General features: G+C 46.5%; 1 protein-coding gene and 1 pseudogene across 3 annotated transcripts in view; both read left to right on the plus strand.

Annotated features, from left to right (window-relative positions):
- The window catches only part of MEGF11 (multiple EGF like domains 11), a 379,901-nt gene that overhangs the window by 33,842 nt on the left and 319,673 nt on the right, over positions 1 to 26,386 (plus strand). The gene's annotated exons all lie outside the window — the stretch shown is intronic.
- Positions 5,436 to 6,252, plus strand: LOC104662568 (annotated as a pseudogene). The gene has a single exon (XR_748009.2). The product of XR_748009.2 is annotated as a 60S ribosomal protein L7a pseudogene (transcript).

The following is a 26,386-nucleotide window of genomic DNA, read 5'->3' on the forward strand; positions in this document are numbered from 1 at the left end:
AGGGGGTAGTTATTAGCTGCACCCTATTAACTCTGAGGGCTGGATGGCCTTGCAGAGCCTGTTTGGGGATCCAGAGTGCATGGTCTGAGCTTCAGGGGCAGCCCAGCCTTTATGTTGGCCTAGATGCAGAGACCTGGAAGGCCCGTATGCTGGAGGAACCTGGGTTCCCAGGAGAGCCTTGTTTGAACTTGAAGGGTGGAATAAAATACAAGGCAGGTGAGTGAACAAAGAGGAGGAGTTGCATTGGTTGGGTAAATTCGGAAGCTAAGATTTACTTAGCACCATCCATGTTATAGCCATTGCTTCAGGTGCTGTTGCTTCTATTATCTCATATGTAATATGTGGACCATGTGTCATTATTCCTGTGTGAGAATTTACATGCAAGGAAGCTGAGGTTCCGAGAAGGGGAGTAATTTGCCCAAAGCTACAGAGTTAGTATGTGATGAGGCCAAAATACTAACCTGGGTCTGTCTGACTCCAGAGCTTGCCGGGAGCCAACTTTGCAAGGTAACATTTTAAAATTTACTTTTATAAAACATGTTGAATCCTCCCTACACTTAAATTTTTAAAAAAATTTTGAAATAATTTTAGACTCACATAGAAATTGCAAAAATAGTAGAAAGTTCTTGGGTACCCTTCACCCAACTTTCACCCTGATGATGACCAAAACCAAGAAATTGACATTAATACCACTTACTAAACTGCAGACCTTACTTACATTTCACTTTACATGCACTCACTTTTTGGGGGAAGTGTATATTCCTATGAATTTTGTGATATGCATTAATTTACACAACCACTACCACAATCAGAACTGCTGATTTAAAACTCCTAGCAACTCCTGTGGCTGGGCATGGTGGCACATGCGTATAATCCCAGCAGTTTGGGAGGCCGAAGCAGGAGGATCACTTGAGCCCAGAAGTTTGAGACCAGCGTGGGAAACACAGTGAGACCCTGTCTCTATAAAAAGTAAAAAATTAGCCAGGTGTGGTGGCACACACCTGTAGTCCTAGCTACTCAGGAGGCTGAGGTGAAAGGATCACTTGAGCCTGGAGGTCAAGGCTGCAGTGAGAGCCGAGATCATGCCACTGCACTCCAGCCTGGGTGACAGAGTGAGACCCTGTCTCAAAACAAAGTGAAAAAAAAAGAAAAAACAACAAAATCTCCTTGTGCTACTCCTTTATGGTCATACCCTTCCTTTCCTCCTACCCTGGCAACCACAGATCTGTTCTCCATCATTCTAGTTTTGTCATTTTGAGAATGTCATATAAATGGGATCATACAGTAATCTTTTGAGATTGGTTTTTTCTCACTCAGTGTAATTCCTTAGATTGTTGTGCCATCAATTCATTAATTTTTATTGCTAAGTAGTATTCCATGGTGTATTCATTTTCTAGGGCTACCATAAGAAACTACCACATGGCGGGAGGTGGGGGCGGTGTCTTAAAACAACAGAAATTTGTTTTCCCACAGTTCTAGAGGTTAGATGTGTGAAATCAAGGTATTGAAGGTTCTAGGGAAAAATCCTTCCTTGCTTCTCCCCAGGCCTTGGTGCTGCTTGGAGATGCACTGCTCCAGTCTCTGCCTCTGTTGGCACATGGTCTTCACGTGACCTTCTCATAAGGACACCGATCACTGGATTTAGGGCCCACCCTAATCCAGTATGACCTTATTTTAACTAATGATATCTGCAGAGACCCAGTTTCCAAGTAAAGTCACATTCTGAGGTTCCGGGTGAACATGAATTTTGGGGGAACACTATTCAACTTGATATACGTGGTATGGATGTACTACAGCTTGTTTAACGATTCACCCATTGGAGGACAGCTGGGCTATTACAAATAAAGCTGCTATAAACTTTCTCATATAGGTTTTTATGTGAACATGAGATTATCTCTGGGATAAATGCTCAAGAGTGCAATTGCTGGGTTGTATGGTAGATGCATTTTTGTTTTTGTTTTTGTTTATTTTTCGAACACCAGTGCCACTTGCCAAGCACGTTTAATTTTTTAAGAAACTGCCAAAATGTTTTCCAGAGTGGCTATACCATTTCAAATTCCCATCAGCAATGTATGAGTGATCCAGTTTCTCCACAACCTTGCCAAGACTGGGTGTGGTGGCGTTTGTACTTCAACTATGCTGATAAGAGATTCTGCGTGAGATCTCATTGAGGTTTTAATTTGCATTTCCCTAATGGCTGATGATGTTGAGCATTTTTTTCGTGTGCATATTTGCCATCTGTATGTCCTCTTTGGTGAAGTGTCAGTTCAAGTGTTTTACTCATTTTTAAAACAGACTTTTTGACTTCTTACTGTAGAGTTTAGAGAGTTCTTTATGCAGCTGGAGGTAAGTCCTTTGTTGGATATGTGATGTGCAGATATTTTCTCCTACTCTGTACAGTGTCTTTTCATTCTCTTAACAATGTCTTTTGCAAAGCACTTAATTTTCATGAGCTCTAATTTATTGATTCTTTCTTTTATGGATTGTACTTTTGGTGTCATGTCTAAGAACTCTTTGCCCTAGGAGATCTTCTTCTATGTTTTCTTCTAGAAGGTTTTACATGTTACATTTAAGACCATCCATTTTGAATTTAAATATATAAACATTACATCTCTCTCTCTATAGACATGTCTATGTCTCTATCTCTATATGTAGATAAGGTTTAGGTTAAGGTTCTTTTTTTTTTTTTTGTCTGTGGATATCCAGTTGTTCTGATATCATTTATTGGAAAGGCTATCTTTTCTCTTCCAACATCTTTAAGCTTCAGTGTGGTGGGGTAAACAGGCACTTCAGACTGATTTTACTGCTAAGGAAGCTGAAACCCAAGGAAGCTGGGGGACTGGTTTGAAGTCACACTGTGAGCCATCAACAGATGGGGCTAACATCCGAGTTTTCATGGTCCAAGTGCATTCTATTTTAAAGGTGAGAAAACTGAGGCTACTTAGTGCCAAAACAGGCCCTGGCTTCCCACTAGGGGCCACCTTTTTTGTTTTGTTTTGTTTTAATCAGTTCCCAGGGGGCCACCTTTTGTGAAGCAAGTGGACAGGCAAGCAAACAATTAAAAACGAAAGTTCCACATTTCGGCAGTAAAACCTTCATCCCTGCTCCAGTGCCTCCATCTCCATGTGAAAATCCTTGGAGCAGGAGGGTTTGATTGGCTGGGTGCCACAGGGATCAAGCCTGGATCAGAGGAGTGGGTCCTAAATGGGAAAATCAGGTTCGGGGGCAGATTGGAGGAGTCTCTTCCTTGGCTTTTAGAGCTTGATGACTCTTGCTGGGGAGCCCTGGCAGAAGGCCCTGTGAGCCCTGCCCTGGCATGCGGGTGTGTTGGCAGCATTTGGGGATCACTGCTGTGGTCCTGGGAACAGGCTTTTAGCTTAATGGAACCGAGTGTCTTAAAATGGCAACTCATCAGTTAGCTTTCATTTTGTTCCTTTCTTTAATGTATCTCCCTCTAGGGATGAACCACATTGATCTAAATGCTAGGTGATTTTTCCCCCATTTTTAAATTTTGGGGACATAGAGGTGATTGTCAACTGTAACAACCCAGCCGAAACCAATAAAAGTATCTCTTTCCTTCATTGAGAGAAAGAGGCTTCCAATAAATCTTGTAAAATGGCAGTGCTTGTGCCCTTTTCTGAGAAGGATGCTGGGGAGATGTGCCAAGAGCTGCCGAGAGATCACCCAGCAAGTTATTGGCTTCAGGGCACCGAATTTCCCACAAAATAAGAGAGAAGCTGGGGTGAATAGGGACAGGGACCTGACCCTTCTCCATTACTCATCTGAGGCCCAAGCCTCTCTCTGGAGAGGGATGCTTGGGGCCTAAGCTTTCTGGATGGTTCCTGGGAAAGTGTGGAGTCAGGAGGCTCGAGTTCTCGAAGCAGCTCTGCCAGGGACTGGCTGTGTGGACGGAGGCAAAACTCTTCCCTTCCCTTGGGTCTGACATGAGGGATTAGATGAGACAAGGGGTCTCATGTCACCCCAAATTCTGTGGTACCCACAACATCAGGGATTGTCTCCATCTTGGCCATGAAAATTCCCTTTCCTGTGCATTAATCTCCTGGCCAGGTACTTCTGACCTGGAAGATGTGAACACATATTTGCATGTTGGCTGCCTCTACAAAGAAAGTCCCACAATTTTGTGGGGGATACAGAGGGTCTTTTTAACATCAAATAACAAGTTCTGTACCTGGGAGGAGTGAGGAGTCAGTTCACATCACAAGCCTCAGCTGCACAGCTGTCCTTCTGTGAAGCAGGTGTTGGTTAAACACCACATCCAAAGAGGCCCATCTCCACACTCATCTTCCTGCTAAGCCTAGTTTGTGTGAGAGGGAGCTGGAGGCTGCCCATGTGCAGATGGACCCTCTCTCTTAGCCACTTTCCCTCTCTGGGCCCCAGGCTCCTTATCTGTGAAAGGAGAGAGTTGGACCAGCTGGTCTCTGAGGCGCCATCTGTGGATAGCTCATGATCGTCTGTCTTGTTCTAGACATGCTCCCTGACTTAGGTCGGGTTTCCTGAGAAATAGACTCTGAGGTGGAGATTTCATGCAGCAAGATTTGTAGGGAGTGCCCTTGGTATCAACACCTGGAGGAAGTGAAGGAAGCAAAAGGAGCAGAAAGAGAAGTTGGGCTGCAATGCGGTTGCAACCAAGGCCTCAGCCAGTCCCATGGGGTGCTCTGCAGATGGCCCTGCAGAATTGCCCTGCCTTGAGGCAAGAGGGCCAGGCCTTTGAAAGCACCTCTTCCCTTTAGCCAACTAACCAGGCATTGGAGGTGGCTGCCATCAGGTTTGGGGTGTATCCTTGAGCCAAGTGGCTCTCTGTGGCTGAGGATAATTCTAGAGAGTGACTTGGGAATGAGTGCCTCAGTCCTGAAGGAGGATCTGGGCAGCATACTGTAGCCTTCAGCACATCGCTCCTCCTCCTTTCCCTCTAAATACCCCAGCCTGAGATACATCCATTTCTGTGTTAGAAAATCTAACCCAGATTTCTGTACCTCTGACTGTCAGCTGCTTCCAGGTTGGACCAGGGTCTGAGCAGCACTAGGACTTGCCTCTCTGCTGCCTCCCTTCTTTGGTTTGCCTGGGACCTGTGCTATGCCAGAGAAGGTGAAGGTTGGGGTGAGTTGCTCAGCAGGGCCCTGGAAGGCAGGAAACATCTTGTCTTCCACAAACATGGCTGAGTACCAGCTGTGTGCAGGGTACTGGGTACAGTGCTACTGTGAGAGGTCCAGGACCCAGATTAGGAAGATCTCTGGCTGAAGGGAGTTTGTATGTGACCTGACTCTTCTGCAGTTCTGTGCCTCAATGTCTCCTTCTTGGGGCAATGATAGGGCACCCTTAACAATGTCTTTCCCTGGGATGTGGATCCCCCTGCATGATGGCTGCAGTCCCCCAAGCTTGGACAGTGCATAATTTTAAGAAGGATCTGGCTCTCTCCTCCCGCAGCCCAAGATGCCGAAAGGAAAGAAGGCCAAGGGAAAGAAGGTGGCTCCGGCCCCTGCTGTCGTGAAAAAGCAGGAGGCCAAGAAAGTGGTGAATCCCCTGTTTGAGAAAAGGCCTAAGAATTTTGGCATTGGACAGGACATCCAGCCCAAAAGAGACCTCACCCACTTTGTGAAATGGCCCCGCTCTATCAGGTTGCAATGGCACAGAGCCATCCTCTGTAAGTGGCTGAAAGTGCCTCCTGCCATTAACCAGTTCACCCAGGCCCTGGACCACCCAACAGCTACTCAGCTGCTTAAGCTGGCCCACAAGTACAGACCAGAGACAAAGCAAGAGAAGAAGCAGAGGCCGTTGGCCCGGGCCGAGAAGAAAGCTGCTGGCAAAGGGGACGTCCCCACTAAGAGACCACCTGTCCTTCGAGCAGGAGTTAACACCGTCACCACCTTGGTGGAGAATAAGAAAGCTCAGCTGGTGGTCACTGCACACGACGTGGATCCCATCGAGCTGGTTGTCTTCTTGCCTGCCCTGTGTCGTAAAATGGGGGTCCCTTCCTGCATTATCAAGGGGAAGGCAAGACTGGGCCGTCTAGTCCACAGGAAGACCTGCACCACTGCCACCTTCACACAGGTGAACTCGGAAGACAAAGGCACTTTGGCTAAGCTGGTGGAAGCTATCAGGACCAATTACAACGACAGATATGATGAGATCCGCCGTCACTGGGGTGGCAACGTCCTGGGTCCCAGGTCTGTGACTCATATCGCCAAGCTTGAAAAGGCAAAGGCTAAAGAACTTGCCACTAAATTGGGTTAAATGTACACTGTTGAGTTTTCTGTTCATAAAAATAATTAAAATTAGATTTTCCTTAAAAAAAAAAAAAAAAAAGGATCTGGAATCCTTCCCCCAAAGACTCCACCAGGCCAACAGCTGCCATTGAGCTATCACCTTTGCCTCAGCATCAATGGGAAGTTCAATTTACAGCCTGTGGCTTTGGAGAGACTTTGTGACAGAAGCCATCAATCTCTGCATTTCAAATTTATTTTATTTTATTTTATTTTTCCAGCCTGAGTGCCTGTTCTGCTGTGAACTCTGTCTAATCACCTTGCAGGCAGTTGAAGGAGAGTGGGTGTCCCCTTGATCTATGGGGTTTATGTGCATAATTTCCTTTAATTCATCTCAGACGGGTTGGAGAGCCTTAGTTGAGAATGATTTTCAAAGTCTCTCACTGAAGTTCAAAGATGCATTTCTCCAGCCGAACCAGTAAATTACAGGAGCAATTTGCCATGAATTTCCAATGTGGAGCCATTCCTAGGTCCTCTCAGGGTGCAGGCTGCTCTCCCTCATTCCCTCCTGCCAGTGGAGGTGGAGGCTGTGGCCTGGTGTCTGGAGAGCATCTCCTCCCAACGTTCACTGAACTGTTTATCCCAACCCACTGGTCTTCCTGGCCCCCGACTCTGCTGACCCTCCTGTTGCCCGTTTCAATCTTGTCTCAGACCTGTGCTGATGCCTCATTTTTGGGGGTGGGGAGCTCCAGGTAAATTGTACACTCTGGTACAGACAAAACTTTGATCCTGAGTGTGTGTCTTCACACTTTGTTTGTCTGTATGACAAATGCAATTTCCGCCTCAAGACTGTCAGTGATTTTCTGATGTGATCTATGCAGCTCTGCTTGAATTGAATCAGCTCCTGTGTTATTGTGACAGTTTATTTGGTAAGAAAATGAAATAAGATGTGTAAATTAAAGTGGAGGTGTGCTCTGTGCAATGTGGAGGTTCCCAGGGCTCAGGTGGTCCCTCTGGGGGCATTTCCATTCTCAGTTCTTTCTCCTCCTCTTTTTCCCACTGCTTGCATGGGGCTCACAGCTCTACTGCCCTCTAAGCTCAGGTCTAAGAGATCAATGCGAAGATACAAAGCGATGGCTGAGGGAAGGTAAAGATGCTGGGATACTGTCAAGAGCCCAGCAGATAAAAAGTGAAAATGTACTGAGACTAGAACTCAGATTAAGCTTTGTGGTCTTAATGCAGAGGGCTGCAGAGAGCACGTATGAGTGTGTAGGAGGAGGCGTTAGTGCTCCAGATGAGAGGTTCATGGTAAAGAGAACATCAGGACTCTTTCCCTGTGCATTCCATGTGCTTTTGCCTCCCTCCTGCTCCTCAGCCCCCGCCATGCAGGACCATTGCTGACCTAGGGTAGCAATCTTTTTCTTTTTCTCTATATCCCTCCCCTCCCCTATTCTCCCCTCCTCTCCTCTTACCCCCATCTTCTGTCTACACACACTCATTTCTCTCCAGCTCTGAGCTGGGCCTTGGGTGCAGTGTTATTGCAGGGGGAAGGGGCAGCCTGTGCCCTGTGTGTGGCAAGGGTGCTCACAGCATCCTGAGTTCCTTCGAGGAGAGGTCGATCTTGGGGTGAGATGGCAAATAAACACACACAAGATAATGCAGTGAGAAGGAGGGTGTGTGGGAGCTTCCAGGAGAGAGGAGGTGTCTCTGCCTGAACAGTCCTTGGCAGCAATGGATCCTACATGGCTGGCTTTACCTATAAGTAATCTCAATTAATCAAACCACCACTTTTCTCCTCCCAGAGGCCTACCCGTTTTTCTTCTGCTGTGTCATTCCAGCTGCTGTTGTACATGCCTCGGCCAGGAAAGCAAGGGCTTGTTCCTTGCTCAAGACCTCCCAGGTCACATTGCGAGAGTCATTTCCCCTGTAGCATGAGGACCAGAACTGGGAGGGATCAGGCTGGGAGCAAGAAACCACCTACAGCAAGGACAGGGATGAAGTTTGTCCTCAGAAGTGGCCTGCTCTGGCCAGGCACAGTGACTCACGCCTGTAATCCCAGCACTTTGGGAGGCCGAGGCATGAATCACCTGAGGTCAGGAGTTTGAGATCAGCCTGGCCAACATGGCGAAACACTGTCTCTACTAAAAGTACAAAAATTAGCCAGGCGTGGTGGTGCATGCCTGTAATCCCGGCTACTCAGGAGGCTGAGGCAGGAGAATTGCTTGAACCCGGAGGCAGAGGTTGCAGTGAGCCGAGATTGCGCCACTGCACTCCAGCCTAGGCAACAAGAGTGAGACTGCATCTCAAAAAAAAAAAAAAAAAAAAAAAAAAAAAAAAAAAAGCTGCCAGCTCATTCTAAGTCTCCTTTGCTCCCTAGGCATATCTAACTAACTGCTTCTGAGGTCTCAGGAGAAGGGTCGGTGGCCATTTCCTCACCAGGCGGTGGGTTTCTCTGGTTGGGGAGCCATCTTGGGGCCTCTGAAAGTTCCCTGGGATAGTCACTGGCAGTGTTGCCCTGCGTGGAGGCGCTGGTCAGCTTAGCTCCTGGCAGCGGGAGAGAGCTTGCTGAGCTGAATCCTCTGAAATGGCACTGTCTAATGTTGTAGCTACTAGCCATATGTGGTTATTTAAATTCAAATTAATTAAAAATAAATAATTCAAAGCTGGGTGTGGTGGCTTGCACCTGTAATCTCAGTGCTATGGGAGGCTGAGGTGGGAGGATTGTTTGAAGCCAGGAGTTCAAGGCCAGCCTGGGCAACATGGTGAGACCCCCTTCTCTATAAAAAAAATAAGAAAAAAAAATTCCGTTTCTGGATGGAAAAGAAGATATATCATGCAAACACTAATCAGCACAAAGGAGGAGTGCCTAGCTCACTATCAGACAAAAAGTTCTGTTAGGCTGAGTTAGAGATTGTCAACTCCACGAGGGCAGGAATTTTGTCTGTGGTGTCACTGCTGTGTCCTTACCATCTGGGAGAATCCCTGGCACATAGTAGGTGCTCAGTGTTTGGACACTTGAGGAATGCTAGCCTTGATGCTGCCACCATCTTTCTGTGTGAACCTGGACACATTGCTTCCCCTCTCTGGGTCTCTTCATCCATAAATCGAAGGGTTGGCCTCATCTCTGGCATCCCTTTCAGCTTTAATGAGCTATGATCTTAAGTATTTAGTTGGCTGATTTCATTTATTTTATTCACAAGGAGGGGTCAGAGAGAGCAGGAGAGGATGAGGTGGCAGATTTGATTTTTGATTTCAGGTCTCAGTTAGCTGTGGCTCACCAGCACTTCCCCAGTGCAGGGATTTGCAGGCCTCATCTCCTGCAGCCTCTCCTTTTGCCTGTCCTTTGTCTACGTTTTCCCGATATCACCAAACAGCTTCTTGGCCCTCCCTTGCAGATCTACAGGACTGGAAGCCCGGGCAGGGCATGAGGGGCTCACTCCATTCACACAGCTTGGCCCTCCCTGCCTCCACTGTCCGACCCCGCAGCTCTTTCTCCCTTTGGATACCTTCTGTGTTCCATGGTTTAAGGTAAACTGCTGGAGCCTTCAACTTGAGTCCCAACTGCTGGTGCTCCTGTATGGCTGTGGGGAGTCCTTGGCAGGAAGTCCCTGGCAGTGGGGACTCTGTGCAGGCTGCCACCTTAGGACATCTGCCAGCAAGCCTCCGGGGATGGGCCCTGACATGGGGATGCCGCGTGTGCGGACGGAGGCCAAGCAAAGAGTTGGCAGTGGGGGTGGAAGGAAGAGCATTCTTGTGTTACTGGGGGACTTTGCCAAGAGGAGGAAAATAAATGTAATTACCTTCACTACTGGGATCCTGGCAGAGTGAGAGACCAGCCCAGCCTGGCTCTAGGGCTCTTCAGGCTGAGGGTTTTGGTCATGCTAGGAGAAGAAACCTGCTTTATCTTCTCTCTCTCTCTCTCTTTTTTTTTTTAGACGGAGTCTCGCTCTGTCACCCACGCTGGAGTGCAGTGGCCGGATCTCAGCTCACTGCAAGCTCCGCCTCCCAGGTTTAGGCCATTCTCCTGCCTCAGCCTCCCGAGTAGCTGGGACTACAGGCGCCCGCCACCTCGCCCGGCCATTTTTTAGTAGAGACGGGGTTTCACGCTGCTAACCAGGATGGTCTCGATCTCCTGACCTCGTGATCCACCCGTCTCGGCCTCCCACAGTGCTGGGATTACAGGCTTGAGCTACCGCGCCCGGCCTATCTTCTCTCTTTCTTAGAGGCTGAGGACAGGGCCAGGGAGGGCACTCTAGCTTCCCTTTTGCAGCCAGTCCGCCCAGGATCCACCCAGCCTGTGCTGATGGGGATGGGAAATACAATCCAGAGGGTGGAGAGATGATAGGTGGGTGCCGAGTCCCACCTATGTGTGCCAGGCCTGGGGTTCAGCTGTGGTGTGTAAGTGACTGGGTGTGACAGGGGTCCTCCGTCGCTTTGGGTTGCTGTGATTGCCACTTGCTCCCCGGCACCGGTTCCTTTGTTGCCCTTCCTTGCCCTGCCCTATGCCCTGGAGAGGCTCGCTCTTGTGTAGGCTCCCTTGCTTTCTGTCTTTGGGTTGGGTTTGGCCAGTGGGAGACCCTGAGGGAGACTGGCGGGCGGGAGGAGAGGGAGGTTGAGGTGTCTCCCCCTGCCTGGGCCCTGGCAGTGGCTGCGTCCTCACAGCCCCCTCCCTCTCAGTTCCGGTTCTTGCCGGGCTCCTGCGAGCCTTCTGCTCCTCACTTCTCTTTGCCCTTCAGGACTCGGCGTGGTGATGTCTTACCACCATTGCAAAGTCCTGAGTGTTTTCACATCACTTGTGGATTCCCACAGTCCCGCCCTGCCTCTATAAACAGGCCGTTTCAGTAAACTCTGCTCAGCTAACTGCTTTTGAGAGAAATTCTGGTGGTCTCTGAGTCTTGAGATTTTTTATTTTGTTTCATTAGGTCTGTGCTGTGGTCTGTATGAGTGATTTGGGTCCTTAGGGTAATGAGTCAGTGTATTTTTCTGTGACTTCTCTGACAGGGTAGTTATGTAGAGAAGGGAAGATGAAATGAGCCTTAGCGTAGCATTTTGAATATACCCAGGGAAGGGTGAGGGCTACCACTTTCAAGAGACTTCCTCGTGTACCATGTGGGTCAGGAGAGTGTCTTACTCAGTGTCATAGTCAAAATATTTGACAATTAGCACATCATAGCTCCGACCAATCAGAATGAGGCACTGAGCCGTGTGCCTGGACTGGCTTCCCACCTCTGCCTGGGCGCACCCCTCCTGGGGAGGGAACGCTGATTGGCTGGGAGACCCTCGGCTTCCTTGAGTGCAGCTCACATTGGATGATTTTCTTTCTTACGGTCAATGGCAGAGGCTTGTCTTACAGAAAAAAAATGCAAAGAAAACAAGTTAATATGTATGTGATACCTCCAGGGGAATGGAGGTGGCAGTGGGAGAGGAGATGCCTGGAGGTTTCTGGTGATGTGCAACTTGGAGTGGCCGTTGGGAGGGACAAAGTCCCTCTCTTCTTCCCTCTGGAGTGTAGGCAGCTGGTCGCCTAGGAGGGCGGCTGGTCCAGAGCAGGCTAGAGGTAGGAATGTGTGGCAGGGTTGACACTGTACTCTAAATTCATCCTTGACTGCTAGTTTTTTCTTGCCATCTGTGACTTGCTTCTTCCCCTTGTCCTAGGGACTCGAGTCCAGCTCTTCCTGGAACCAGTGGCCCTGGAGATATTAATTGCTGGGAATTACCTAGAAAGCAGAAATGTTGCCATATTTGCGTTTCATTCTAATGGGCTTCCTGCTCCTGAGAGGAGGACATGCTGTGGGAAGAATTCCAGGCAGGAATCTCGCCTTGGGAGGGTAGCCTCTCTTCCTGGGCCTCAGTTTCCCCAGATGATCTTGAAAGTCCCTCTCCCCTTTAAAATCCTGTCTCTGTGGAATGCAGTCGGTTTTCCTTTGCATGCAGGGGATCATTCCACCCATGCTTCCTTACCCAGAATCCTCCACACAACTGAGCTTTCATGTTGCAGGATACTTGGCCTGGGGTGGTTGGGAGGTGGGTGGTGGTAGAGCATCGAGATGATTCCCGCTTCCTCTCCCCTTAGCAATCAAACTTCATTCCTCTGGTTCTAGAATTCTGATAAGTGGGTCTAAGAAGCTGTCATTCCCAGGCAAGGCTGGGACTAGAGTGAGACAGGCAGGGCACTTAGGGTCAATACTTAAGGAAGCACTCACTCTCAGGTGCTGACCCTGCCATTGGACACCCTGAGAGTGAATGATTCTTTACATTTGTTTGAATTAAGTTCGTATTTCATAACCAGGATATTGACATGAATGTAGTCAAAATATAGAACATTTCCAGGCCTGGTACGGTAGCTCACACCTGCAACCCCAACACTTTGGGAGGCTGAGGCAGAAGGATTGCTTGAACTCAGAAGTTTGAGACCAGCCTGGGCAACATAGAGAGACCTCATCTCTACTAAAAATTGAAAGTAAAAAATTAGCCAGATGTGGTGGTACACAACTGTAATCCTAGCTACTTGGAAGGCTGAGGTGGGAGGATCATTTGAGCCCAGGAGCTGGAGGCTGCAATTATGTTCTCGCCACTGCATTCCAGCCTGAGTGACAGCAATGAAAAAAAAAAAAAGCATTTCTGTCACCACAAGGATCTCTCCTGTTGTTCTTTTATAGCTTCACTCACTTCCCTCCAACCCTTACCCCTTCCTAAACCCCAGGCAACCACTAATCTGATTTCCATTTCTATTATATTCTCATTTCAAGAATGTTATGTAAATGGAGTCCTATAGTATGTAACATTTATGAATGGCATTTTTCACTTAGCGGTAATTCTCTGGAGATTTATCCAGGTTGTTGAATTTATATCGTATTTTATGGTATGATTGTATCATAGTTTGTTTAACTATTCACTCTTTGAAGGGCATCCAAGTTATTTCTAGTTTTTGGCTGTTACAAATAAAGCTACTATCAACAACATTCTTGTATAGGTTTTTGTGTGAACACAAGTCTTCATTTCTCTGGGATGAATGCTGAGGAGTATAATTGCTCATATGGTGCTTGCGTATTTAGTTTTTGAAGACACTGCCAAACTATTTTCCAGACTAGCTGTAGCCTTTTACATTCCGAGCAGCAATGCATGAGTGATATAGTTTCTTTATGTCCTTGTCAGCATTTGGTCATTGTTTTGTTTTGTTTTTTAGCTACTCTAGCTGGGACATGTTTTTATTTATTTTTTATGTTTTACTTTTTTGAGATGGAGTTTCGCTCTTGCCACCTAGGCTGGAGTGCAATGGCATGCATGATCTTGGTTCACTGCAACCTCCACCTCCCAGGTTCAAGCGATTCTCCTGCCTCAGCCTCCAAAGTAGATGGGATTACAGTTGCCCACCACCACACCTGGCTAAATTTTGTATTTTTAGTAGAGATGGGGTTTCGCCATGTTGGCCAGGCTGGTCTCGAACTCGTGACCTCAGGTGATCCACCCACCTCAGCCTCCCAAAGTGCTGGGATTATATGAGTGAGTTCACCACTTCTGGCTGGGACATGTTTTTAAATTCACTTTGCCAATCTCATCCTCTCCTGTCCCTCAACTCTGATTTTGTTTTTCAATTTCTCTTTTAATTGGTGTATTTACACCATTTACATTTGATGTAATTATTGATACGTTTTTCATTTGTCCTTTTATTTTTGTTTTCTGTTCTGTCTGTTTTTCTTTTCCCTTTTTTTCCTATCTTCTCGGGGATTATTTAATATTTTAAAATTCCATCTTGATTTATCTATAGTGTTTTTGAGTATATCTTTGCATAGCCTTTTAAATGGTTGCTCTAGCTATTTCATTATATACACAAAACTTATCACAGTTTTCTGGTGTTGTCATTTTACCAATTTGAATGAAGTATAGAAACTTTATCTCTCTTTATGTCCCTTTAGACATCCCCATGTATAATATAATTGTCTTAAATATTTCCTCTACATAGATTTAATACAGCTTAACTTCAATAGTATTCAAAAACTCTATTCCTATATAGTTCCAGTCTCTCCTTCTTCTTCTTCTTTTTCTTTTTTTGAGACAGAGTCTCACTCGGTTGCCCAGGCTGGAGAGCAATGGTGTGATCTCAGTTCACTGCAACCTTTACCTCCCAGGTTCAAGCAATTCTCCTGTCTCAGCCTCCCCAGTAGCTGGGACTACAGGCGTGTACTACCACACCTGGCTAATTTTTGTATTTTTTAGTAGAGACGGGGTTTCGCCATGTTGCCCAGGCTGGTCTTGAACTCCTGATCTCAGATGATCCACCCGCCTTGGCCTCCCAAAGTGCTGGGACTACAGGCATGAGCCACCATTCCTGGCCTCTCCTTCTTTATGCCATTAATTGTCATACGAATTACATCATACATTGTGTGCCCATCAACAGGTATTTGTAATTATTGCTTTTGGCATTGTCTTTTAGATCATATAGGTAAAAAAAAAAAGTTACAACAAAAATAAGTTTATACAGTCTCTTATAATTACCTATGTAGTTACATTTTGTGATGTTCTTTATTTTTTACGTGAATTCAAGTTACTTGTCTAATGTTCTTTTATTTCAGCCTGAAAGACTTCCTTTAGTAGTTCTTGCAGGGGAGATTTGCTAGTAATGAGTTCTCTCAGTTTTTGTTTGTCCAGAATGTCTTAGTTTATTCATTTTTGTATAATAATTTTGCTGGTTATAGAATTCTGGGTTGACTATCTTCTACTTTCAACATTTTGAAGACATACATCTTACCACCTTCTGGCTTCCATGGTTTTGATGAGAAAACAGCTGATAATCTCATTGAGTTTCATTGTACAGGATGAATTGCTTCTCTTTTGCTGCTTTCAAGAGTCTCTGTCGTCTTTGTCTTTTAACAGTTTGATTATGATGTGTCTAGGTGAGGATCTCCTTGCGATTATCCTACTTGGAATTTGATGAGCTTCTTGGATGTGTAAATTAATGTTTTGCATTAAATTTGGGAAGTTTTCAGCTATTATTTCGCTCTATATTTTTTCTGCCTTTCCTCTACTCTCCTTTTGGGACTCCCATTATGTGTGTATTGACATGCTTCATGGTGTATTATGGCTTTCTGAGGCTCTGTCATTTTTCTTCATTCTTTTCCATTCCGACTAGATAATTTCACTTGAGCTATCTTCAGGTTTACTGATTCTTTATTCTGGCTGCTCAAAGCTGCTGCTGAGCTCCTCTAGTGAGTTTTTAAAGTTTTAAATGTTTAAGTCTCATTCTGTTGCCCAGGCTGCAGTGCAATGGTGTGATCTCAGCTCATTGCAACCTCCACTTCCTGGGTTCAAGTTCCAGCCTCAGCCTCAGCCTCCTGAGTAGCTGGGACTACAGGCGTGCACCACCATGCCTGGCTAATTTTTTTATTTTTTGGTACTTTTAGTAGAGATGGGGTTTCACTATGTTGCCCAGGCTTGTCTCAAACTCCTGACCTTGTGATCCACCCACCTTGGCCTCCCAAAGTGCTGGGATTACAGGTGTGAGCCACCATGCCTGGCCTCTAGTGAGTTTTTTATTCTGGTTATTGCACTTATTGAACTCCAGAATATCTGTTTAGTTCTTTTTAAAAAATAATTTCTGGCTGCTTTTAATATTTTTTCCTCATCTTTAATTTTCAGAAGTGTAATAATCATGCATCTTAGAATGGATTTCCTTGAGTTTATCTTGTTTGGGGTTTGCTTCTGAATCTGTAGGTGAGTGTCTGTTGCCAAATTGATGGAGTTTTCTCCCATTATTTCTTTAAGCACTCTTTTAGCTCTGCTTTCTTTTTCTTCTGCTTTTTCCTCTTACTCCTCTCCTTCTGATGACACAGATGTCATATATTTTGTTATAGTCCCATGAGACCCTGAAGCTGCATGTTTTTCAAGTCTGTTTTCTCTCTGTTATTCAGAATGGGTAATTTCTGTTGTTTTGTTCTCCAGTTCACTGCTGCTTTTCTCTGCCCCTCTATTCAGCTACTGAGTCCATCCACTGAGCTTTTTATTTCAGTTCTATTTCTCCATTTTGTCCTTTATGCCTTTTCTTTGCTGAGGTTTTTTGTTTTGTTCGTTTGTTTCAAGCATGTTCATAAGTGCTCAAAGAAACATTTTCGTAATGGTTGCTTTGAAATCTTTGTCAGATAATTTTTAACATCTCTGACATTTTGGAGTTGATATTTATTGATCTTTTTCATCCAATTTGATATTCTCCTGGCTTTTGGTAGGGTGAGTGATTTTGTATTGAAACCTGGACATTTTCATGTTATAATATGAGACTCTGTATCTTAATTAAACCTCTGGGTCAACTGACTATGTCTGACAACTCTGGCAGGAGAAGGAGGTGGGGCTGCCTTGTTACTGGCAGGTAGATATAGAAATCTAGATTCCCCACTTATCCTCTGTTGACACCAAAGAGTGAGGGTCCCTACTTATGCCAACCGAGCACGGGTAGGAGTTCCACTTAACCACCTGGTCTCCACTGACACTGCAGGGGGCAGTTTGTTACTAGCTAGAGAAGGTGAAAGTTTCAGCTCCTTTCTTGGTCTTCTCTGATACCACCAGTGAGTGTGTTGAGGTGCCTTGTACAACTTTGAGAAGACAGAAGTCTGGGCTTCCCTCTTGGCCTTTGCTTATGGGCCCACAGTTGGTGTTCGGTTGGAGTTGAGTGACTGTTATCCCCACCACCCCACAGACAGGATCTTGTTCTGTCTCCCAGGTTGAATGGCAGTAGTGCAATTATAGCTCATTGTAACCTCAAATTCCTGAGCTTGTGTGATCCTCCCATCTCAACCTCCCAAGTATCTTGGACTACAGGCATGTGCTACCATGCCCGGCTAAGTTTTTAAATTTTTTACAGAGACAGGATCTTGCTATATTGCCTAGGCTTATCTCAAACTCCTAGCCTCAAGTGATCCTCCTGCAAAGAGCTGGAACTCCAGGCATGAGCCACTGTGTCTGACTGAGTGGTTATTAAATACATGTTTCTTGTCTTGCTAAGCTGCCCCTTTCCTAGTCCTCTGGCAACAGAGAGCAGGATTTTGTTGGTGCTTTTCGTGTATGCTCCTATGGGCATTTCTGGGTTCCTAGTGTCTTCAGCTCCAAATCAGGGATATATGAAGCAAAAAAAAAAAAAAAAAAAAAACAACCCAAGGAACACACCACCATGTTGTCCCTTGGGTCTTAAGGTTCCTAGTTGCTTTGCCTTCTTCCCTCTACCTTTCACAGTCTTCTTATGTTTGTTTTACATGTAATGTCCAGGGGTTTTAGTTGTGCTTAGCAAAAGGAATAGGGAAAAATATGCTTACTTTATCTCCTGGAAGTAGAAATCCTTCCTTAATTTTTGAGTCTCATTGTCTCTCGCTAGACCGGTGGTCTTCCCAAGTAGGGAAATGCAGAAAAGGACAAGAATGAATGTTGATGGAGGCACCTGGGTGCTGTATGCTTCTGTATGTGCAAGTTTACTGAGTTCTCGTGACTTGGTGAGGATGGTTTATTATTCCCTCTTTACAGATATGAAACCTGAGGCTCAGAGAGAGTAGGTTCAGGCAGGTAGGCGGGGCTGGAATGGCCTTGAACCCAGGCTTCCTGATTTCAGCGCACATGCCTTTTCTACCACAGGTCACTCAGCAGCTAAAATCTAGGTTTGCTACTGGTATCACGAGGCCTGGAAACATTGTTTATAACTGCTTCTTCTTTTTTTTCTTTTTCTTCTTCTTCTTCTTTTTTTTTTTTTTTTTTTTTGAGACAGGGTCTTGTTCTGTCATCCAGGCCGGAGTGCAATGGCACAGTCTTGGCCCACTGCAACCTCTGTCCCACCCTGGACTCAAGTGATCCTCCCACCTCAGCCTCCTGAGTAGCTGGGATTACAGGTGTGTGCCCCCACATGTGGCTAATTTTTGTGCTTTTTGTACAGACAGTTTTTCACCATGTTGCCCAGTTTGGTTTCAAATTCCTGGGCTCAAGGGATCAGCCTGCCTCAGCCTCCCAAAGTGCTGGAATTACAGGTGTGAGCCACAGCATCTGACTATTATCTTTTTTGTAGAACCTTTTTTTCCCCCCTTTAATAGACATGAGATCTTACTGTGTTGCCCAGGCTAGTCTCGAACTCCTGGGGTCAAGTGATCCTCCCACCTTGGCCTCTCAAAGTGCTGGGATTACAGGCATGAACCACCACACCTGGCCCACAGAAACATTTTAAAATAAATTATATCAAGATATTCACTCCTGTGTCAACATACATCTCCAAAAATCCCCACATTTTCATACATAATCGCAAGAATATTATTGCAACTGAAAAAATTAATAATTTTCTAATATCTTCTAATATCTAATCCATATTAAAATTTCCTCTATTGTCCCCCAAATGTCTCTTAGAGCCATTCATTATTACATTGGTTGTTTGGTCTCTTTGTCTTGTTTAACCTGGGTTGGTTTCTGACCTTTGAAGAGTGTTATTTTGGCTAATTTTGGTGGAGAGGGTAGAAAGGAGCAGAGGTGCTTAGGGGGTCAAAACTGGGACTCTCTGACTCAGTTTCTCTCTGGGGTCCTCTGGTCAGAGTTCTCCTTGGGATCCTATCTTTCTTGTAAGCAGGTAAGCTGTGGTGCAGGAGAGGGTCTGAAAGGTCACCTTCACATACTCAGAGTTTAGATTTAGGACAACTTAGACCTTGTATACCACCTCCTGCTCTGGGACCCCAGAGTCTGACAAGACGACCTCAGTTGCCAGTTCCAAATGAAAGAACAAGAATTGACTCGTGCTGTTTCTTGAGAAGCCAGAAGGGTGGGTGCAATTCAAAGTGACTTTTCCCTTCCACTGCAAAGGATTTATCATGCTTGTAAATACCACACGGTGGCCTGCATGTGAGGCGGGCTCTTGGAATCAGTGGCCCGATGCTCTCCGATCTCCATGAAGGTCTCAGCTCCTACCCCACTTGTGGGTGGCTGAGTGCGCAGGCTCAGGCAGCTGACATGGCAGAAGGTGCTTTGGGATTGCTGGAATGGGCACAGGGGCAGGGGGCTGAGGTATGTGAGTACTGGGGCTGACATTTGTGAGTCCAGGTTCTGGAAGCTCCTCACCTTGGATGGTGAACTGAGGATGAGGTGGCTGTTCTGTGTAGGGCTTTCTGTAGCCAAGAGAGGGTGTAGGCTGGGGGTGGAAGAATAGCACCCGTCTTACAGCTGGATGCCTCTAGCCAGTTCCTTCAGGCCCTGGAAGGTGGAAAGACCAGGTCAGCACAGCTGAAAGAAGTGGCGTCTTTTCCTGACATGGTTCATACCTGCTTTCTATATGCTGCCTCAGTGCCAAATGGGCCAGACCATTGCCCTCTGAGAGGCTACTTACCTGCCTGTGGGGGCCAGAGCTTCTGGAGAGGGGAGCAGAGTCCTGCCTGGCAGTCCTGAAATAAACTGAGCAGTCCTGAAGGAAATCCAGCCACAGTGCTTCCCAGAAAGGGAAGGACTTCCTCGACATTCTGTGTTGGTTGGACAGTTGGGGATCAGGGTGCTGTTGCTCAGAGACACTGAGGGAAAGAGGGGTGAGCAGGATGTTGGAGAGGCCAGAGGCAGGTGTGCTGGGGCCAGGGCTGCCCCTAGGGGTGGCAGAGACTGAAGAGCAGACTGCCAGGCCAGCTGCAGCGTGTTCCTTCCCTCCAGAGGGACTGGAGTGCTGCCCACTCCTCATTCCACCTGAGTGGCTGTTACCAAGGAGAACGGAGCCCAACCTTAGCATGGAGGGCTGTCATGCCTGCTCACCACGGGTGTGATTGCTCTCTACTGCCATTAAATATTTAATTGTGAAAACACAGGAGTCCAAATGGGCTGCCAAGCAGGCACTGGGCATTGATTACTCTAATGGCTGGTGGCTGCGTGTGTGGTGTGTGTACGCATTTGGGGTTGTGTAGGCACATGTTTGTCTACATATATGGTGGGTGCGCACATGTAAGGTATTGCTGTATGCATGTATGATGAGTATGTGTGTGTATCACTTGTGTGTGTGTGTGCATGCATGTGTGTACATTGGGAGTCTCAGCACTTACCATGGCTTCAACCCCCATCTGCCATTCCTCTTTCCTAGATTTCTGCTCTCCTGGGACACTGGAGAAAGCCACCCCACCCCACCGAGATCAAGAGCTAGGTCTGGAGTCAGGTTTTTTTGTTTTGGTTTCTTTTGTTTTTTTTCGAGACGGAGTCTTGCTCTGTTGCCAGACTGGAGTGCAGTGGTGCAATCTCGGCTCACTGCAACCTGCGCCTCCTGGGTTCAAGTGATTCTTCTGCCTCAGTCTCCCGAGTAGCTGGGACTGCAGGCATGCGCCAACATGCCTTGGTAAATTTTTTTTTTTTTTTTTTTAATTTTTAGTGAGACAGGGTTTCACCATATTGGCCAGGCTGGTCTCAAACTCCTGATTTTGTGATCCGCCTGCCTCAGCCTCCCAAAGTGCTGATATTACAGGCACGAGCCACCGCACCCGGCCTGGAGGCAGGTTTTTAACTGCAGGCCACATGTCAGGCTGTTGGCCGGGAGAGGTGGCATCATTGTGGAGCGGCAGTGGTTCCTTTGTTACACTTTCCTTTCTAGCTGTGGTTTCATAGCTCCTCCATCACCCCTTCATCCCGTGAGCAAAACCCCTGTCCAGCGCTACTTGGCCTCAGCACCCCTGGGTGCCGTGTGCCTCATCCTTCCCTTTTATTTCCCTGGCGTCTCCTATCCTGTGTCAATCCCTCCCTACCCCCACAACCTTCTGAGAGCAACTGTGGGTGGGGGCTTCCTCTGCAGCCTCGGAACAGCCTCTTCAGCCCCACATTCAGCAGGAGGAAGGAGCAGGGAAAGATAACAGTGGAGGAGGGGCTGTGCTCCTGAGGCTGAGGCCTGGAGGAAGAAGAAGGTGAGAGGGATGGGTGAGCTGGACTTGGGGTGGGATGAGGGAGAAGTGTGGACCTCACTGGGGTCTGCGGAGTTACAGGACCTAATGACCCAAGCGGTGAGGGCTTCTGGTCTTGGCGTGTCATCACACACAGGGCTGGTCCTTCGGAGACCCTTTCCTTATGATCCTGAGTCACATGGAGGCTGTGTGGTCCTGACTCTACCCATCACCCTACCTTCTGAATGAGTGTACAGGCAGGGGCAGCCCAGCCATCTGGCCTTGGGCTTGTGTCTGAATACTTCTGTTTGGCAGTGGGGAGGGCTGAGGGGTGCTTTGGATCTCATTGGCAATAATCTCTAGGGACAACCTGACCTCACCCAAGACTCCATGAAGCATGCTGGGCTCTTAGAGCTGGAAGGAGCCTCAGAGGCAATTCACCAACCCCTACCTCAGAGTGGGCTTGCTCTTACCCAGCCCACTTCTGCATCCACTTTGCCCCACTTCATGGTTTAACAACCATGCTGATAGGAAAGTTCTGCCTTAAGTCTCACTTCACTCCTTCATGTAGAAGTATAATCTCTTTTTACTCTTCCAGTGGAGATGGAGGTGGCTGCTGTTGTCACAGCCTCCTTGCTGGGTAGCCTAGGCTCTGGCATTCATGTCACCTCCCTGGAACTAAGGGGGGGGAGGGGGAGGGTAACTAATGATGAGGTAAGACCCCTGAGTTACTAGAGAAAATAAGTACCTAGGAGAAGCATCATCATTTCTCTAGAAGAAACCACACCTGATTATCCCCTAGAGATCCTTACAAGGCGTGAAAAAATGTAAGCAAGCAGGAATCAATACATACAATTCAGATTTCAAAACAGTCTTTGAGTTTACAGTACAAGCTCTCATAAGAAAACCACTGTTTGGTTCTGTTTTATTGTGTAAATGTAAAAGTAAAACTTGTTCTTTACAGAAAACTACAAAAAGCCAGAAACGTATAAAGTAGAAAACCAGAATCAGCTGTGATTCCGTAAAGCAGGGCCTAGCTCAGTGCCACACACATAAGGAGCCTCACTGGAGGATTGCTGAACCATTGAAGGAGGCAAAGAAAGTTTCTCACAACATTTTGGTATGTTTCCTTCCAGGCTTTTTTTTTTTTTCTGTGCATATTGATGTATTCATAGCTGAGATTATACGGTAGATTTGTATATAGGTCTGCTTTTGCATTTCATCTTATAGCTTGAGAATTTCCTAATGTTATTAGAAGGTTGTAATTGGCTGCTGATAGATCATCTTGTAGATATACCATGTTTTATTTTATTTTATTTTATTTTTTGCCAAACCCCTACTGGTAGATATTTAGATTATTTCTAGTTTGGACTATATTATATAATATTTCAAGGGACTTTTTTTACATTGTTAGTGTATCTTTTTTTGTTTGTTTGTTTTTTGTTTTTCAGATAGGGTCTGATTCTATTGCCCAGGCTGAAGTGCAGTGGTGCAATCATGGCACTTACTGCAGCCTCTACCTCCTGGGCCAAAGCAATCCTCCTGCCTCAGCCTCCCGAGTAGCTGGGACCACAGGCACACACCACTATGCCCAGAGAATTTTTTAAATTTTTTGGTAGTGTTGTTGTGTCTTAACTACACAATCACTCACATAAGTAGAGACCTGGGGCTTTGGTCTTGGCTGTGGGCCCAGGAACCAGTTCTGGCTGTGGGAGCCTCTGGCCTGGCTTTGGGAGCAGGGTCCTGGCCCAGCTGATGGCCAGTCAGTATCCTGGAGCCTCTGAAACATCAAGGCAGGAGAGCAAACCAAGACTGACAGCAAATAGCAGCAGAGTGAAGACCTGACGGACATGGAGGCTCGAAAAACACCCAGGGCGCTAGGACTGGGATGAGAGGAGAGTGGGGGATAGGCAGAAGATTTTCAGCAATGGCATCTACATTGTTTGGATTATCCACTGCTCTTTATAAAAGTAGTTTTGAACTCTACTCCAATATACATCAATTTATGAATGAGGTTTATATGTACTACTTATCAGTGAACACTAAATATTTAATAAAATTATTTTTCTCCATTTAGAGAAAATAATTCAAACAGGAGATTTGTGTTTTTCCCCTTGCATGCCGCAGATCCCTTTGCCCCTTTGGAGAACACCTGCTATCAAGGTGGGGGGCTGAGCCAGGCCAGGCAGAGGTTGTGGGGCCGCAGGGTAATTAGGAGGACCTCCAGATGGAGAGAAAGGGCCTCTGGGTGAATTCAGAGTCACACCCAGTGGCTTACTCCAGAGATGATTATTTAACTTTTTTACACGTAATTTGAAAGTCAGCATTCAGGCTGGGCATGGTGGCTCATGCCTGTAATCCCAGCACTTTGGAAGGCCACGGCAGATGCATGGCTTGAGCCCAGGAATTTGAGAGCAGCCTGGGCCACATAGTGAGACACAGTCTCTAAAAACAAAAGGAGGCCGGGCGCTGTGGCTCACACCAGTAATCTAGCACTTTGGGAAGCCAGGTGAGTGGATCATTTGAAGTCAGGAGTTTGAGACAAGCCTGGGCAACATGATGAAACCCCATCTGTGTTAAAAAAACAGAAGAATTAGCTGGGTGTGGTGGCGCACACCTGTAGTCCCAGCTACTAGGGAGGTGGAGGCAGGAGAATCACTTGAACCCAGGAGACAGAGGACACAGTGAGCCAAGATTGCCCCTCTGCACTTCAACCTGGGCGACAGACTGAGACTCTGTCTCAAAAAAAAACAAAAAACAAAAACAAAAACAAAACAAAAAAGAAAGTGACTTCGATGAATGAGCTTCAGGCTGCGGATGACGTTGAGATCACATGAGTGGTGACGTACCAAGGTGGGAACAAACCAGCTATGGGGGAAACTGAAGAGGTTTGTTCACGATCAGAGAAATGGTAGATGAGGGACGAAGTATCTGAGTATAAAGAAACAGATACATAGCAGTGGTTTCCAACCCAGGGTCCCTTTAAGAAGTGTACCCAGAATTTCCAAAAGAATCTCCCTGCCACTGTTGAACGTTTATCTATGTTAAGGGACCATTTTTCTCTGCTTTTGTTTGAGACTGGCAAGTTCACTTGGTAGGTAGTCTTCACGCTGGTCAGAGCTCTTGACTAGTAGTTATGAATACCTTTGATAAAAGCTGGAAAAACTATTTCAATTCTTTATTTATGTATTTATTGAGATGGGGTCTCACTGTAAGTGCCCAGGCTGGTCTTGAACTCCTGAGCTCTAGCGATTCTCCTGCCTCAGCCTTCCAAGTAGCTGGGATTACAGGCATGCACCACCGTGTCTAGCTTTCAATTATTTCTTGATAAATGTAACTTGTTCTGTGGGCAAAATTTCTTGAAACCTGGAGGCCTTGTTAAGGGGGCATGGCTCAGGAGAGTTCGTTAAAGAGGTCCTTATTGGAAGAAATGTTGAACTCCTGCTAGGGTGTAAGCTACCCGTTAGGACACAGTGAAGGACAGACATTTTGGAGGCTGTATAGATGTAGTTGGAACCTAAAAACATCAGGCTAGGTACAGTGACTCACGCCTCTAATCCCAGCACTTTGGGAGGCCGAGGTGGGCGGATCACGAGGTCAGGAGATTGAGACCAGCCTGGCCAACATGGTGAAACCCCATCTCTACTAAAAATACAAAAAATTAGCCGGACGTGGTGGCACGCGCCTGTAGTCCCAGCTACTCAGGAGACTGAGGCAGGAGAATGGCTTGAACCCGGGAGGCGGAGGTTGTAGTGAGTTGAGATCGCGCCACTGTACTCCAGCCTGGGCATCAGAGTGAGACTCCATCTCAAAAAACCAAAAACCAAAAACAACAAAAAACATCAGCTCCATGAGACCAGTGGCCCCAAAGGCAGGGAAAATGTGCACGGAATGAACCCGGAGATGAGAGTGAATATAGCGTCCTACCGAGACATCACAGAGCCTTGGATTATCGCATCAGACTCTCATGAATCAGAGATCTTGCCCAGTATTAAGATTTACTAATAATTTCAAGGATATAAGTAATTAGGAAGCACAAATGACACAGACAGAGGTCTGGGACCACTACACATCTCACCAAGCCTTTTTTCCACGCATCAGAACTTACTCTGCCCAGATTTACACATGAAGTGTCTAAGAACTGTATGTGGCTCCATTACTTACACGGAAGAGAGCTATTTTAGTTTTGACAAATCTCCAGCGTATACTCAGATAGTTACATAGCTTATGTGACAAAAGGGATCCATGCTCCGTAAATGTGTAGATTTCCATATTTATTTACCATAATCAATCCTAGACACTCATATAAACGAGGTACATCTGCTTAAAGCATTCCACAGATAAGGGCTTACTGTTAGCAAACACCATTGGTTTATTTTTAGAAGTCTGTCGTCTGTCTTCAGCATATTTACTAGGGGATTTGATCAGTCATGTTTCTTTCCCAGGATCCCCCCACATTGCCCCCTAACCATTTCCTTTCCAGGAAACCACTTTGAGCCAAGATACATCTACAGTTGCCACAGGCAGTAGTTTCTGGTCTTAGACACCTTAATTCCTGGTTAAAAGTAGATGGAGGGAATGCCACACTTCAGGGAAATCACGACAAAGCCGTTCTTCCCACTCTAAACCTGTCTGCATCCAAATAGGTAGAGTGACTTTTCTAAACAGAAATCTGCTATAGATCTCTTCCTACCCCTGCTTAAAACTTTCAGTAGTTCTCATCACACTTAGGATAATGTCCCAAATCCCGCCCCCCTCCACCTCTGCCTTTTTTTTTTCTCCGACGGAGTCTCTCTGTTGCCAGGTTGGAGTGCAGTGGCATAATCTCAGCTCGCTGCAACCTCTACCTCCTGGGTTCAAGTGATTCTCCTGCCTCAGCCTCTCAAGTAGCTGAGACTACAGGCACCCGCCACCACGCCTAGCTAATTTTTGTATCTTTAGTAGAGATGGGTTTCTGCATGTTGACCAGGCTGGACTCAAACTCCTGACCTCAGGTGATCCACTAGCTTCAGCCTCCTGAAATGCTGGGATTACAGGCGTGAGCCACTGTGCCCGACCTCAAATCCTGAATATGGGCCTGCACGGTGTACCACCTGCCTGCCTTCCTAGCCTCATCTCCCAGCACTCGTTCTTCCCCCATTCCAGCCATACCGGCCTTCGTTTAGTGCTCTGAGTGCTCTGTGTGCCCTCCTGCCTCAAGGCCTTTGCACACACTGCTTCCTCAGCTTGGAAAGCTCTTCCCGCCACTTACCCTGCTCCGGTTAACTCCTACTCATCCTGCAGTTCACAGCTTGTATGGACACGGCTTGAGCC

Source organism: Rhinopithecus roxellana, chromosome 5, assembly GCF_007565055.1.
Source record: "Rhinopithecus roxellana isolate Shanxi Qingling chromosome 5, ASM756505v1, whole genome shotgun sequence".
NCBI lineage: Eukaryota > Metazoa > Chordata > Mammalia > Primates > Cercopithecidae > Rhinopithecus > Rhinopithecus roxellana.